The 14660-nt window shown below is 40.3% G+C and overlaps 1 protein-coding gene across 1 annotated transcript in view; it reads left to right on the top strand.

The window, feature by feature from the left end:
• Nucleotides 1-14660, top strand: part of LOC100064742 (zinc finger protein 709-like) — a 44554-nt gene that overhangs the window by 21278 nt on the left and 8616 nt on the right. The window lies entirely within an intron of this gene.

The following is a 14660-nucleotide window of genomic DNA, read 5'->3' as shown; positions in this document are numbered from 1 at the left end:
CTCAAATCTACAACCCTGTCCCCCTAGTCTAGCTTCTCCTAGGACTGCCAATAAGTCTCTTACTTTTCAGATCCCTCCTCATGTTCCCAAACCCAACTGCCCCTCTCCAGTTCACAGCATCATTATCAACTGCTCGTCCTCCATGGTGAATCAAACTGACCCCATATTTTAGCTGTGTATCATGATTCCCCAGAGCCATGGATGCCTCTTTTTTAAAGATCATATTTGTCTGTGGATATTTTACACGAGAGGAAAGCAGAGAATAACCACCTGGAACTATCTTGCACGAAACCCTTGTGCGTCTCCCCCAGGATATTTCTGGGCACAGACATCCTATGGGAAGTCCTTTGGGTGGAGGTCCCTCTTCAGAAACTTTCCTGGGTGAGCTGTCCTGTCAGCACCGCCCCTCCCTAGGTTGGTGACCTAGAAAAGATTTATGCATTTAAGTCTCCATTTTTCAATAAAGGTAAATATATTTAATCAACAGAGCTTGGAAGACAGTATGAAATAGTTACAAACAGGCAACAAAGGGGTGAATTTCAGAAGAAAAAAAATATTCCTGTGTTACATTCCACTTATTAAGAATTTTTGCTTTACTCTTTCTTGCCCTGAACGTGTGTAGTAAGTTTCTGAGGCCTGTTCTTTACTTCTGGATGTTATTAAATGAAATTCCAGGGGCTGGCCCCGTGGCCGAGTGGTTAAGTTCGCACGCTCCACTGCAGGTGGCCCAGTGTTTGTTGGTTCGAATCCTGGGCGCGGACATGGCACTGCTCATCAAACCACGCTGAGGCAGCACCCCACATGCCACAACTAGAAGGACGCACAACGAAGAATATGCAACTATGTACCAGGGGGCTTTGGGGAGAAAAAGGAAAAAAATAAAATCTTTAAAAAAAAAAAAGAAATTCCAAAACTCAGACATGCAGACCACAGTGTTCAAGTGTGATTACTTGCCATGGAAATAATAATTAACTGACCATTTTTTCTGAAAGGAATAGATATTTGGGATTGTCTAATTGAGCTCATTAAAGTGCCTTATAATTTTCTTCCCTATTTTCCATGGAAAGGCTGAGTTTAAGTGATATTGCTGGATTCTTCAAACAATAGATTTATGTTGTTTAAAATAAAAATGATGTTGGAAAGCATCTCCGGTGGGTGTAGAGGCCTGAGGGCAGTGAGTTTAAGCTAAGGCCCCCTTGGGCCTGCATATGGAAGGCCTTGAAGGCCCAGTTGTCCTTCCTGGGGAGCCTCCCCCTGCAGGTGTCCTGCTGCTCACACCCCCATGGAAGGAGCCTTTATCCTGAGAGGAGCTGCAGAGCCCTGGAAAGCTGGGGGTGCACGTGCTCCTGGGGTGGGGAGTATTGCCCTTTCTGAGGCTGTGGTTGTGGTTCCTTAGGGCTGGACATTTTAACGTTATGTTTGAGTTTTGCACCCACACTGTAGGTGCACTGAGTGTAATCTGTACACGTTGAGAAGTCTGTGAAGATCAGGTGTTCTGTGGACAAAGGTTCATGAATTTGGAGTTCATGTGGGTCAGAAGCTTAAACTGAATTCAGCTGAGAGTTTCCTCACTTGTGAGGATGGGAGCTTGGGGGAGGCAGTGCCTCCATGCTCACAGGAGAGGGAGGGTGTGTGGGGTTCCCAGAGTGCATTCCTGTGGCTGCTCAGGGGTCCCCACCCTTCTTCACAAGGCCAAAGCCACTCTAGGGGCGACATCTCAACCAACAGTGTTTACACCCTAAATTTGGGAATATGGTCACTTTCTGAATGTGGGTTTTCCTTCTGAACTGTAGGCAAGCAGGCTGCTTCTCTGGGCTGAGTGGAATATTCGTGTTTCTCTCCATGGACTCCTTTATCTATCGAAGGTTGCAGCCCTTTGATTCTAGTCTCCATTAGCACTTGGGCTTTAAACTGTAAGGTGACTGTGAGATAGAATGTGAGTAAGACAAGAACATTGTGGAGCCAAATAGAATTCTTGTTCATTTAGGCGAGAGAACCTCGTGATGTGAGATGGGTGTATTTAAGTTCTCAGGTGCTTCTTCCATTTTTAGGTCAGTTTTGAGTGTCCCTGTCCCTAGAGAGCTTTGACATTTGAAAGGCTATGCTATTCCTAAGGCAAATGAATTTGTATTTTAATGGATGTGAGGAGAAAGCACTTGAATTTCTATTTTCAATGGTATGAGGAAACAGTCAAAGCTTGTGTAAATCTTTGGAATTCCGACTTTATTGCAGGGCTTTATTGCAAACCCCAAATGTATAATATTGTGCTACTCCTTCCTGAAAATCTCCCCAGTGTGAAAGATAGTGGAGGGACCAACCATAATAGCCCTTGTCCTTTTAGTTAGAGAGGGGTTTGTAATTTTTTTATGTTTTACAATTGTATACCCTTTAGTGTTTAAAGGATTGAATCTTGGAGTGGTTTCCTTTGTAGAAATGTTAAAATTAAATTAATTTTAAAAACTGAAGTTAATTAAAGATAATGGTCAAGCATTGGAAAATGTGGTGTCTACAAATTTCTCTCCTTATTTTAAATAAATAATGCATGGGAAAGTTTAAAAAATTCCTGAGAGGAAACTCCCTTAAGGAGACTCCCCGCCTGCTCGTCCTGCCCCGCTCCTCTGCCTGACTCCAACCTTCCTCACATGGCCAGTGTTGCTCACTGCTTCATCAGCCTGTTAGTGTTTCTTTCTGTAAAACCCAGCCAGTGTGAATGCCTCTTTTCTTCCCCCTGTCTCTTCTTGTAATGAGTGGCCAGGGTGCACATATTTGCTGTTTGACTGCTGACAACTTAAGCCTCACCCTCCCTTTTCCCCTGGGCCTTCTTCCCTGGACAGGCTGATGAGAAAGCCTGGAGGCTCCTGCACTGTGGGCTGCTGCTTGCTGGGCAGCTCCTCCTGGGCGCTGTGCTGCCCTGTGTTGCACTGTTGACCCAGCAAACTGGTTTCTAACTACAGAGGACTCCAAGTTGGCAGTTTCAGTTCCTTTGGGAGCAGGAGGATGAAAATGAGGCTGTTCTTCCTGTGGTCCTGAGTCCTTTATCTTGGGTGGAGACTCTCTGTCATTAGAGTGAAGATGAGACTGAGGCTGCGGTTGCCGCAACATTAGCGGAGGTCTGGGGTTACATGGGTGATTATACCCTATGAATGAAGTGAGCCCATCAGATGGTCACTCTTTAAAGAGCAGTTATTTCAGAGAGAAAGAAGACACGGGGAATGGCAGCCAGTAGATGGCAAGATTCCAGAGGGCTCACCAGGACCCCTAAGTAACTCTGTTGGTGCCACCCCTGCATCTATTGCAACAAAGATCTTGACCCTCTGGGTTAGAGTGGAGAACACCACAGTCTGAGTTTGTCACAGCAAAGGGATTAGGTCAAACCTGACTCAAGCCTGGGTTCCTCAAACTCCGTTAAGCAACCAGTTGTGGAGGAGGCCTCTGACCCTGATGGCAGTGGTGTGAGGTTCTCTGGAGGAGGGCCTTAAGTTGTCCATAGGCTCCTGATGAAGAAACTGTTACAGAACCTGAAGTGAGTTCGCTCACCCGTTGCGCAGCAAGCCACTATCTGACACTGGGTGTGGTGGAAGAAAGTAGGAATTTTATTTTTGCACAGCGCTGAGCAAGGAGAGAGGGCAGCTAACACTGAAATCCCGAACTCCCCAAAAAGCTAAAAGGAAGGGTTTTTATTTGGGGTCTTAGGTAGGGGAGGGGGAGCATATCGCCTTGCTGGTGGGAGCTTTCCCACCAGCCTGTCTTTGGCCTTGAGAGGCTTGCAGAGAGGAGGGAGCCGGTGACCTTGCTGGTCAACAGCTTTCCCACCAGCCTCTATCTCCTTGCTGGGAGGAGACAGTGAATCCAGGTGCTTGTCCTTGACGGTGTCTGTCTCCACAGAGGATAGTGGATTCTGGAGCCAGGAAGCCAGGGAGTAAGCAGAGAATGAGTGTTTTGGTTTTAACCCCATATATGCTGGGTTGAATGTGGGGAAACTGATATTAGGGTCTATATCAAAACTGCCCCATGTCCCACGCTATATGCCATTAGAGCTGCTGTTGTCACCAGGTACTGAGATCTCTTGAAATAGAGGCTCTCACAGCACTGAGCATGTGACCCTCTACCAAGGCACCTATTATGCCTTTGGCCTTAGAGACAGCACCTTGCTGGCTCAGCCCAGTTAGTGACACCTACTTGTGATATGATGGAGGCTAACCATGGCCATGCAGCGTATGCCACCTGCAGGAGGGGATGGCCCTTCTTCAGTTTATTGAAATGCTGGGGTGCTGGAGGCCACCCCTTTCCCAGACACCTTGGTTCCCTGTGCAGTTTCTTAGAATGCACGGCACTGAGGAGTGCATGGACTTTAAGGACAATACACATTTGTACATGATGGAGCTCAGTGGAGAGATGCTGCCCTTCATCCCTTAACTGGGACCTCCCTGATGAAGAACCAAACCCAGGTGTCACCACAGCAAAGCAAACTTAAGGCAGTCATCTTCCTACTGGCCCAAAGTTGGCCTCTTCTGCATATGTTCACAAACTCTTGAAGAATTGTCTGAGATGCCCCTTTGTGGTAAAAGAACTCTGAGAATCTCTTGACTCAGAGATACTCAAAACAGAAATCAAGGTAACACTTGTCTGTATGTTACTAGGTCTACAATACAAGGACTCACCAGGACACTCATCATCCACCTTGGAGTTCTGACACTACTGATAGTGACCATGGCACTTAGACGATACAGTGCCGTGCTCTCCAACAGGCATTCGATGGAAGTTTCCCCTCCCTTAGGGGTCTCAGCTTGTAGAGCACCATACTGGCTTATTGAGATCAGTTGCATGACAGATGTCCTGTTTCAGTCATCACCAGCAAATTGTACTGAGTCTGTCTTCATCTTCTTTGGAAAGACTTCAGGCTTTATTGATCAGAATTTACACAGTTCCCACATAACCTTTCTCTCTGCATCCATACAGTTTGCACTATGTTTCTCATTTTGTATTACTATAGTCCATTTATTACAGTTTCTGACCCATATTGATGCATTACAGTGCACAGTGCACATTAGCATTGACTCTGTGTGTTACACACTGTATGGGTTTTGGCGAATGTGTAATGACATGGACCCATCATTTCTGTATCATGGAGTGTAGTTTCACTTCCCTGAAACTCCCCTGTTCTCCACTGATCGACTCATCCCTCCCCCAATCCCCAAATCCTTCACAACCAAAGATCTTTCTAGTAACTCGTGCTTTTGTCTTTTCTAGAATGTTATGTACTTGGAATCATACACTGCATAGCCTTGTCACATTGGCTTCTTTACTTAGGAACATACTTTTAAGGATCCTCCATGTGTTTTCGTGGCTTGATACCTCATTTCTGTTTATCACTGAACAGTATTTCATTGTGTCGATGCACCACTGATTGTTTTTGTCTGTTGGAGTCTTGAAGGACAGCTTGCTTAAAACTCTAACTCTTGGGGCTGGCCCAGTGGCACAACAGTTAAGTTGGCACGTTCTGCTTCAGCAGTCTGGGGTTCGCCAGTTCAGATCCTGGGCCTGGACCTACGCACCACTTAGCAAGCCACACTGTGGCAGGTGTCCCACATATAAAATAGAGGAAAAGGGCACAGATGCTAGATCAGGGACAATCTTCCTCAGCAAAAAGAAGAGGATTGGTGGTGGATGTTAGCTCAGGGCTAATCTTCCTCAAAAAAAAAAAAAAAAAAAAACCACCTCTAACTCTGCCAATTGTGAATACAGTACCTACAAACATTCATGTGTAGGTTTTCTGTTAACATAAGGTTTCAATTCATTTGGAAAAATACCAAGGAGTCTTATTGCTGGATCTTACTCTATGTAGTAACAGCGTATTTTGTTTTTTAAAAAAATTCCTGTCTTCCATTGTAGGCATACCAAATTCCATTTCCACCAGCAATGAATGAGGATTACCTATAGTTTTGCGTTTTCACCAATATTTGGTGTTCTGAGTGTTTTGAGTTTTACCCATTTAATAAGTGTTGAATGATACCTTGTTTTATTTGCAATTTCCCAATGACATTTGATGAGAAGTAGGTTTTCATATTGCTTATTTCCCATCTGTGTATCTTCTTCAGTGAGCTGTCTGTTCAGATCTTTTGCCCATTTTTTACTTGGGTTTTTTTGTCTTCTGACTTGAGTTTTAAGAGTTCTCTGGATATTTCAGATGACCAGTCATTTATCTGATAAATGTTTTACAAAGATTTTCTCTTACTTTAATTGTGTTTTTATTCTCTTAACACTGTCTTTCTCAGAGCAGGAGTTTTTCATTTTAATAATGTAAAAGGAGGAGTTTTTCATTTTAATAATGTAAAATTTGTGTTTGTTTCTTTTTGGTTTTGTATCTAAAAATTCATCTCCAAACCCAAGGTGATCTGAATTTTCTCCTATGTTATCTTCTAGGAGTTTATTCCTTTGGTATTTTACATTTAGATCACTGATGTGTTTTGACTTAATTTTTCTGAAAGGTGTAAGGCCTATGTCTATGTTCATTTTCTGTGTGTGTGTTTGCATGTGGATATCCATACTTCCACGATATTTGTTTCAAAGACTTTCTTTTTCATTTGAATTCCTTCTTTGTCAAAGATCAGTTGACTCTATTTGTGATGGTCTATAAGGAAGGCAGTTGACTCACATATCCTTCAACCTTGCTATACATTGGTATTAATTCTAGGAGTTCTTGGTTATTGTGAGTTCTTTCAGAGGTTTCACAGGTGCAATCATGCTATATGGAACAAATGCTATGAATTTAGCTGCAGAATTCATAAAGATGTTCCATCTCCAGAAGTGAAAGTTCCCCTCTATTACCAGTTTGTTATCATAAACGGATGTTGGGTTTTATCAAATCCTTTTTTATTTTCATTTCACCGTTCTTTCCTTTCTGATATTAGTAATTTCTGTCTTCCCTCTTTATCTTCGTTAAAGTTTATAAATTTTATTAGGCTTCTCAAAGAACCACGTTACTTTTTTGTTTTAATTTTCTCCATTGATTTCCCAGTGGCATTGATTTCTTTTCTAATTTTTATTTTTCCTTTTATTGTGCTTACTTTTGGTTTAATTTGCTATTCTTTTTGTTATTTACTAAGGTAGATGCTTAGAGATCTTTGGTGTTTCCAGTATATTCTTTCGATGACATACATTTCCCTCTGGGCACTGCTTTTGCTGCATCCAAGAACCTTTGGTATGTTGCATTTTCATTTTATTTAGTTCAAAATATTTTTTCATTTCTCGAGACTTCTTTGATCCTATGTATTATTTAGAGGTGTGTTGTTTAATCTCCACATGGTTGGGGATTTTCCAACTATCTTGCTGTTACTGACTTCTAGAGGAATGCCTGTGTGGTGTGAAAGCATATTTTGTATGATTTCTATTCCTTCAGATTTGCTGTGTGCTTTATGTCCCAGAATGTGGATTGTCTTGGTCAGTGTTCCCCATGAACTTGAGAAGAATGTGTATCCTGCTGCTGTTGCATGAAGTATTCCATAGATTACAATGAAATCCAGTTGTTCCACAGTGCTGTTCAGTTCACCTCTGTCCTTGATTTCCTGCCTACTGGGATTTATATTTCTTGGTAAAGGGGTGTTGAAATATAGAACTATTATACAAGACTCATCTCTTTTTCCATGCATTCTATCAGTTCTTGCCTTATGTATTTTGCCCCTCTGTTGTTACACACATACACGTCAAAGATGGCTCTAACTTTTTGGAGAATAGACACCTTTATCAGTATGCAATGCCCCTCTTTATCTCTGATATTTCCTTGGTTTGGAATCTGCATTGTCTATAATTTATATATGGATGACAACTTTCTTTTGATTAGTGTTGGCATGGTCTGTTTTTCTCCATCCCTGTACCCTTCATCCTTCTGTGTCTTTATACTGAAAGTGAGTTTCTTGTCGACAGTATATAACTGTTTGTTTTTTAAAAATCTGCTATCACTATACCTTTCAAATATATTGAGACCATTTTGGATTTAAGTGGTTATTGGGATTAATATTTACCACTACTTTTACTGTTTTTTATAGCTTCCTCTGGTTGATTTTTAAAAATTTTTATCTATTTTTTTATTGTGGTAACATTGGTTTATAATATTATATAAATTTCAAGTGTACGTTGTTATATTTTGATTTCTTTGTAGATTATATCCTGTTATCCACCCAAAGACTAATTAAAATCCATCACCATACACATATGCCTAATCACCCCTTTTGCCTTCCTCTCTCCCCTCTTTGCCTCTGGTCACCACCAATCCAGTCTGTGTCTCTATGAGATTGTTGTGGTTTTTATCTTCTGTTTATGTGTGAGATCATGTGGTATTTCACTTTCTCCCTTTGATTTATTTTGCTTAGCATTATACCCTTAAGGTCCATCCATGTCACAAAGAGCCAGATTTCATCATTTCTTATGGCTGAGCAGTACTCCATTGTGTATACAGACCACATCTTTATGCATTCATCCCTTGATGGGCATCTAGGTTGCTTGCGATTCTTGGCTATTGTGAATAATGCTGCAACAAACATAAGGTTGTATATATCTTTATGCATTCATATTTTCATGTTGTTTGGATAAATAACCAGTAGTGGGATAGCTGGGTCATATGGTATTTCTACTCTTAATCTTTTGAGGAATCTCCATACTGTTTTCCATAGTGGCTACACGAGTTTGCACTTCCAACAGCTGTGTATGAGGGTTCCCTTCTCTCCACATCCTCTCGAAACTTGTTATTTCCTGTCTTGTTAATTATAGCCATTCTGGCATGCATGAGGTGATTTGCATTTCCCTGATAATTAGTGATGTTGAACATCTTTTCATGTGCCTGTTGGCCATCTGTATATCTTCTTTAGGTAAATGTCTGTTCAGGTCTTTTGCCCATTGTTTAATTGGGTTGGCAGTTTTTTTGTTGAGATATATGAGTTCTTTATATGTTTTTTATATTAACTCCTTACCAGATATAAGGCTTGCAAATATCTTCTCCCAATTGTTAGGTTGTCTTTTTCTTTTATTGATGGTTTCCTTTGCTGTGCAGAAGCTTTTTAGTTTGTTGTAGTCCCATTTGTTTATTTTTTCTGTTGTCTCCCTTGCCCAGACAGACATGGGACTTGAAAATATGCTAAGACCAATGTTGAAGAGCATACTGCCTATGTTTTCTTCTAGAAGTTTCATGTCTTTGATTCAAGTCTTTAATCCACTTTGACTTAATTTTTGTGTATGGTGTGAGATAATGGTCTACTTTCATTCTTTTGCATGTGGCTGTCCAGTTTTCCCAACACCATTTATTGAAGAGATTTTCCTTTCTCCATTTTATGTTCTTGGCTCCCTTGTCAAAAATTAGCTGCCCATAGATGTGTCGGTTTATTTCTGGGCTCTTGATTCTGTTCCATTGATCTGTGTGTCTGTGCCAGTACCATGCTGTTTTGATTACTATAGCTTTGTTATATATTTTGAAGTCAAGGAGTGTGATACCTCTAGCTTTGTTCTTTTTTCTCAGGATTCCTTTGGCTATTCTGGGTCTTTTGTTGTTCCGTATAAATTTTAGGATCCTTTGCACTATTTCTGTGAAAAATGTCATTGGAACTTTGATAGGGATTTCCTTGAATCTGTAGATTGCTTTAGGAAGTATGGACCTTTTAACTATGTTAATTCTTCCAATCCAAGAGCATGGAATATCTTTCCATTTATTTGCATCTTCTTCAATTTCTTTCAACAACGTTTCATAGTTTTCAGTGTACAGATCCTTCACCTCTTTGGTTAAGTTTGTGTGTAGGTATTTTATTCTTTTTGTTGGAATTGTAAGATGGGATTGTATTCTTAATTTCTCTTTCTGCTACTTCATTGGTAGTGTAAGAAATGCAACTGATTTTTATATGTTGATTTTGTATCCTGCAACTTTACCATATTCATTATTTCTAAAAGTTTTTTGGTGAATTCTTTAGGGTTTTCTATATATAAAACCATGTCATCTATAAATAGTGACAGCTTCACTTCTTCCTTTCTGATTTGGATCCCTTTTTTTTTTTCTTTTTCTTGCCTGATTGCTCTGGGTAGGGCTTTCAATACTATGATAAATAAGAATGGTGAAAATGGGCATCCTTGTCTGGTTCCTGTTCTTAGAGGAATAGCTTTCAGTTTTTCTCCACTGAGAATGACATTAGGGGCCAGCCTGGAGGCACAGCGGTTAAGTGCCCGCATTCCGCTTAGGCAGCCCAGGGTTCACCCATTCAGATCCTGGGTGTGGACATGGCACTGCTTGGCAAGCCATGCTGTGGTAGGTGTACCACATATAAAGTAGAGGAAGATGGGCACGGATGTTAGCTCAGGGCCAGTCTTCCTCAGCAAAAAGAGGAGGATTGGCAGCAGATCTTAGCTCAGGGCTAATCTTCCTCCAAAAAAAAAAAAAAAAGGGATGACATTAGCTGTGGGTTTGTCATACATGGCCTTTATTATGTTGAGGTACCTTCCTTCTATACCCATTTTATTCAGGGTTTTTATCATAAATGGATGCTGTATCTTGTCAAATGCTTTCTCTGCATCTATTGAGATGATCATGTGATTTTTATACTTCATTTTATTAATGTGGTGTATCACATTGATTGATTTGTGGATGTTGAACCATCCCTGCATCCCTGGAATAAATCCCACTTGATCATGGTGTATGACCTTTTAAATGTATCATTGTATTTGATTTACTAGTACTTTGTTGAGGATTTTTACATCGATTTTCATCAGTGATATTGGCCTGTAATTTTCTTTCTTTGTGTGTGGTCCTTGTCTGGTTTTGGTATCAGGGTAATGTTGGCTTCATAGAATGAGTTATGAAGCTTCCTGTCCTCTTCAATTTTTGGGGAGTGTGTGAGAAAGATAGGTGTTAAGTTTTCTTTGAATGTTTGGTAGAATTCACCAGGGAAGCTGTCTGGTCCTGGACTTTTATTTTTGGGGAGGGTTTTGAGTACTGTTTCGATCTCCTTACTGGTGATTGGTCTATTCAAATTCTCTGTTTCTTCTTGATTCCATTTTGGAAGGTTGTATGATTCTAAGAATTTATCCCTTTCCTCTAGATTATCCAGTTTGTTGGCGTACAGCTTTTCATAGTATTCTCTTATAGTCTTTTGTATTTCTGAGGTATCTGTTGTAATTTCTCTTCTTTCATTTCTGATTTTATTTATTTCAGCCTTCCTTTTTATTGGTGAGTCTAGCTAAATGCTTGTCAATTTTGTTTATCTTTTCAAAGAACCAGCTCTTGGTTTCACTGATCTTTTTCTATGGTGTTTTTAGTTTCTATTTCATTTATTTCTGCTCTGATTTTTATTATTTCTTTCCTTCTACTGATTTTGGGCTTTCTTCTTTTTTCAGTTCCTTTAGGTGCACTGTTAGACTGTTTATTTGAGATTTTTCTTGTTTGCTGAGGTAGGCCTTTATTGCTATAAACTTTCCTCTTAGAACCACATTTGCTGCGTCCCATAAATTTTGGTATGTCGTATTTTCATTTGTCTCCAGGTGTTTTTTTTATTTCTCCTTTTATTTCTTTGTTGACCCAGTCGTTGTTCAGTAGTATTTTGTTTAATCTCCACATAATTGTGGCTAATTTTCTTCCTGTACTTGATTTCTGCTTTCATACCTTTGCGTTCAGAAAAGATGCTATTATTTCAGTCTTCTTAAATTTATTGAGACTTGTTTTATGGCGTAATATGTCATCTGTCCTGGACAATGTTCTCTGTGCATTTGAAAAGAACGTGTGTTCTGTGGTTTTTGGATGGAATATTCTGTGTATATCTGCTAAGACCAGCTGGTCTAATGTGTCATTTAAGGCCAGTGTTTCCTTACTGATTTTCAATTTGATGTATCCATTGGTGTAAGTGAAGCATTAAAAGTCCCCTGCTGTTGTTGTGTTGCTGTCTATTTCTCCTTTTATGTCTGTCAATAATTGTTTTATATATTTAGGTGCTCCTATATTGGCTGCATAGATATTTACAAGTATTATATCCTCTTGTTGGATTGTTCCCTTTATCATTATATAGCGTCCTGCTTTGTCTCTTGTTATAGTTTTTGTTTCAAAGTGTATTTTTTCTGAAATAAGTATTGCTACCCCAGCTTTCGTTTCATTGCCATTTGCATGGAGTATCTTTGTCCATCCCTTCAGTTAAGTTTGTGTCTTTAGGTCTGAAGCGTGTCTCTTGTATGCAGCATATATATGGCTCTTGTTTTTTTATCCAATCAGCAACCCTGTGCCTTTTGATTGGAGCACTTAGTCCATTGACTTTTACAGTAGCTAATGATAAGTATGTACTTGTTGCCATTTTGTTACTTTTTTTCTGGGTGTTTTAGTAGTTCTTCTCTGTTCCTTTCTTCTTCTCTTGCTCTCTTCCCTTGTGGTTTGATGGCTTTGTTTAGTATTATGTTTGGATTCCTTTCTCTTAATTTTGTGATTACCATGAGGTTCATATGTAATAATCTATGGATATAGCAATCTATGTTAAGTTGATGCTCTCTTTAGTTTGACCTTTTGCTAAAAGCTCTACTCTTTTACTCCCCTCCTCCCACATTTTATGTTGTTGATATCATATCTAACCTCTTTTTTTGTGCATGTGTATCCATTACCCTCTTATTGTGGAAATAGACAGCTTTAGTACTTTTGTATTTTGACTTTCATGTTAGCTTCCTAGGTGGTTGATCTGCTACCTTTGTGTATTTGCCTTCACCAGTGATTTTATTAGTTTTTTTCCCATAATTTTCTGTTTCCAATTTGTGGTCTTTTTTCCACTTAAATACGTCCCTTTAACATTTCTTGTAAAGTTAGTTTCTTGGTGCTAAACTCCTTTAGTTTTTGCTTGTCTGGGAAACTCTTTTATCTCTCCTTCCATTCTGAATGATAACCTTGCCAGGTAGAGTATTCTTAGCTGTAGGGTTTTTTTTTTTTCCAGCACTTTAAATATATCATGCCACTCCCTTCTGGCCTGTAGGGTTTCTGCTGAGATGTCTGCTGATAGCCTCATGGGGTTGTTACTGAAAGTTTGGTCTCTGAACCCAATGTCAATCCCAATAACAAGAACAGAGTCTTGAGTGAAAAAGAAAGACAGCTTTACTTTGCCAGGCAGGGGGAGCAAAGCAGCACCTAGTGCCTCAAGAATTGCTAGCTCCCTGTTAAGAAATGGGTAGGGGTTTTTATTTGGGGTTTTAGGTAGAGGAGGTGGGCATGTAGCCTTGGCTGGCGTTTTCCCACCACTCTGCATTTGGCCTTGTGAGCCCATTTGCAGGGCAAGATAAGAGAATTCACACAGGGGTGTCCTTGGCTGTTTGTCTCTGTGGCAGATGGTGGATTGTGGTGCCAGGAAGCTCTGGGAAGCTTCAGTTTCTTGATATTCTCTTGGCATTAGTTTCTCTGTAAAAGAACTTCAAGGATCTGTATCAGCCACAACTTTAGTGGCAGCCCAACTTGAGGCCACGTGGGCTTTAACAATTTGTAACTTCTATTTGGTTGTAAAGCTCAGGGAGTCAGAGGTTAAAGACGCATTTACATGTGAGTGTAACTAAAGAAGTAGGGGACTTGGAATGTGTGCTTTTAGTTTTAACCCCATATACACTGGGTTCACTGTAAGGGAACTGATATCAGAGCTGGTATTAAGAGCCAGGAACAGGGTTTCCTTTGTATATAACTTGCCGTCTTTCTCTTACAGCTTTTAGGATTCTCCTTTTATCTTTAATTGTTGACATTTTAGTTATAATGTGTCTTGGTGTAGGCCTCTTTGTTTTATCTTGTTTGGTGCTCTCTGTGCTTCCTGTACCTGGATGTCTGTTTCCTTCCTTAGGTTAGGAAAGTTGACAGCTATTATTTCTTCAAATAGATTCTCTGCCCCTTTCTCTCTCTCTTCTCCTTCTGGGACACCTATACAATGGATGTTAGTGCACTTGATGTTGTCCCAGAGTTCCCTTAGACTGTCCTTGTTCTTTTTAATTCTTTTATCTGTTCACCTTGGGTGATTTCCTCTAGTCTTTTGTCCAGCTCAGTGATCTGTTCTTCTGTAACATCTACTCTGCTATTGAGTCCCTCTGGTGAAGTTTTCATTTCTAGTATTGTATTCTTCATTTCTGATTTTTTCTTTTTTTATAATTTCCAATTCTTTGTTGACATTCTCACTGAATTCATCCATTCTTCTCCCAAGATCAGTGAACATCCTTATAACTCTTAGTTTGAACTGTTTGTTATGCAGATTGTTTACTTCTGTTTTGTTGAGTTCTTTCTCTGGGGTTTTGTCCTGTTCCTTTATTTGGAAGGTATTCCTTTGTCTCTTCATTTTGCCTCTTTCTCTGTGCTTATATCTTTGTAGTAGGTGGGTCAGCCATGTCTCCCGATCTTGAAGAGGTGGCCTTATGTAAGAGATGCCTTATGCAGTCCAGTAGTTTGCTTCCCTCTTGTCACCAGTTCCAAATGTTCCAGGAGTGTCCCCTATGTGGGCTATGTGTGTCCTTGTGTCATGGGATGGTTGCTCTTGCTGTAAGTGCCCAGGGAGGCTAGGCTGTCCTGCTGGCCAGCTTGTTGTAATGCTCAGTTGTGTGTGGCTGCCTTGGTCATTTCAGGCACTTTATTGGGCATGGGGAGCCCCAGTACAGTTGGCTACAAGGTCTAATAGCACACTCCTGTTGCA

This window comes from Equus caballus, chromosome 7 (genome assembly GCF_041296265.1).
Source record: "Equus caballus isolate H_3958 breed thoroughbred chromosome 7, TB-T2T, whole genome shotgun sequence".
In the NCBI taxonomy this organism is placed as follows: Eukaryota; Metazoa; Chordata; class Mammalia; order Perissodactyla; family Equidae; genus Equus; species Equus caballus.
The sequence above is the reverse complement of the archived record's forward strand: the minus strand, read 5'-3'. Positions and strand labels throughout refer to the sequence as shown.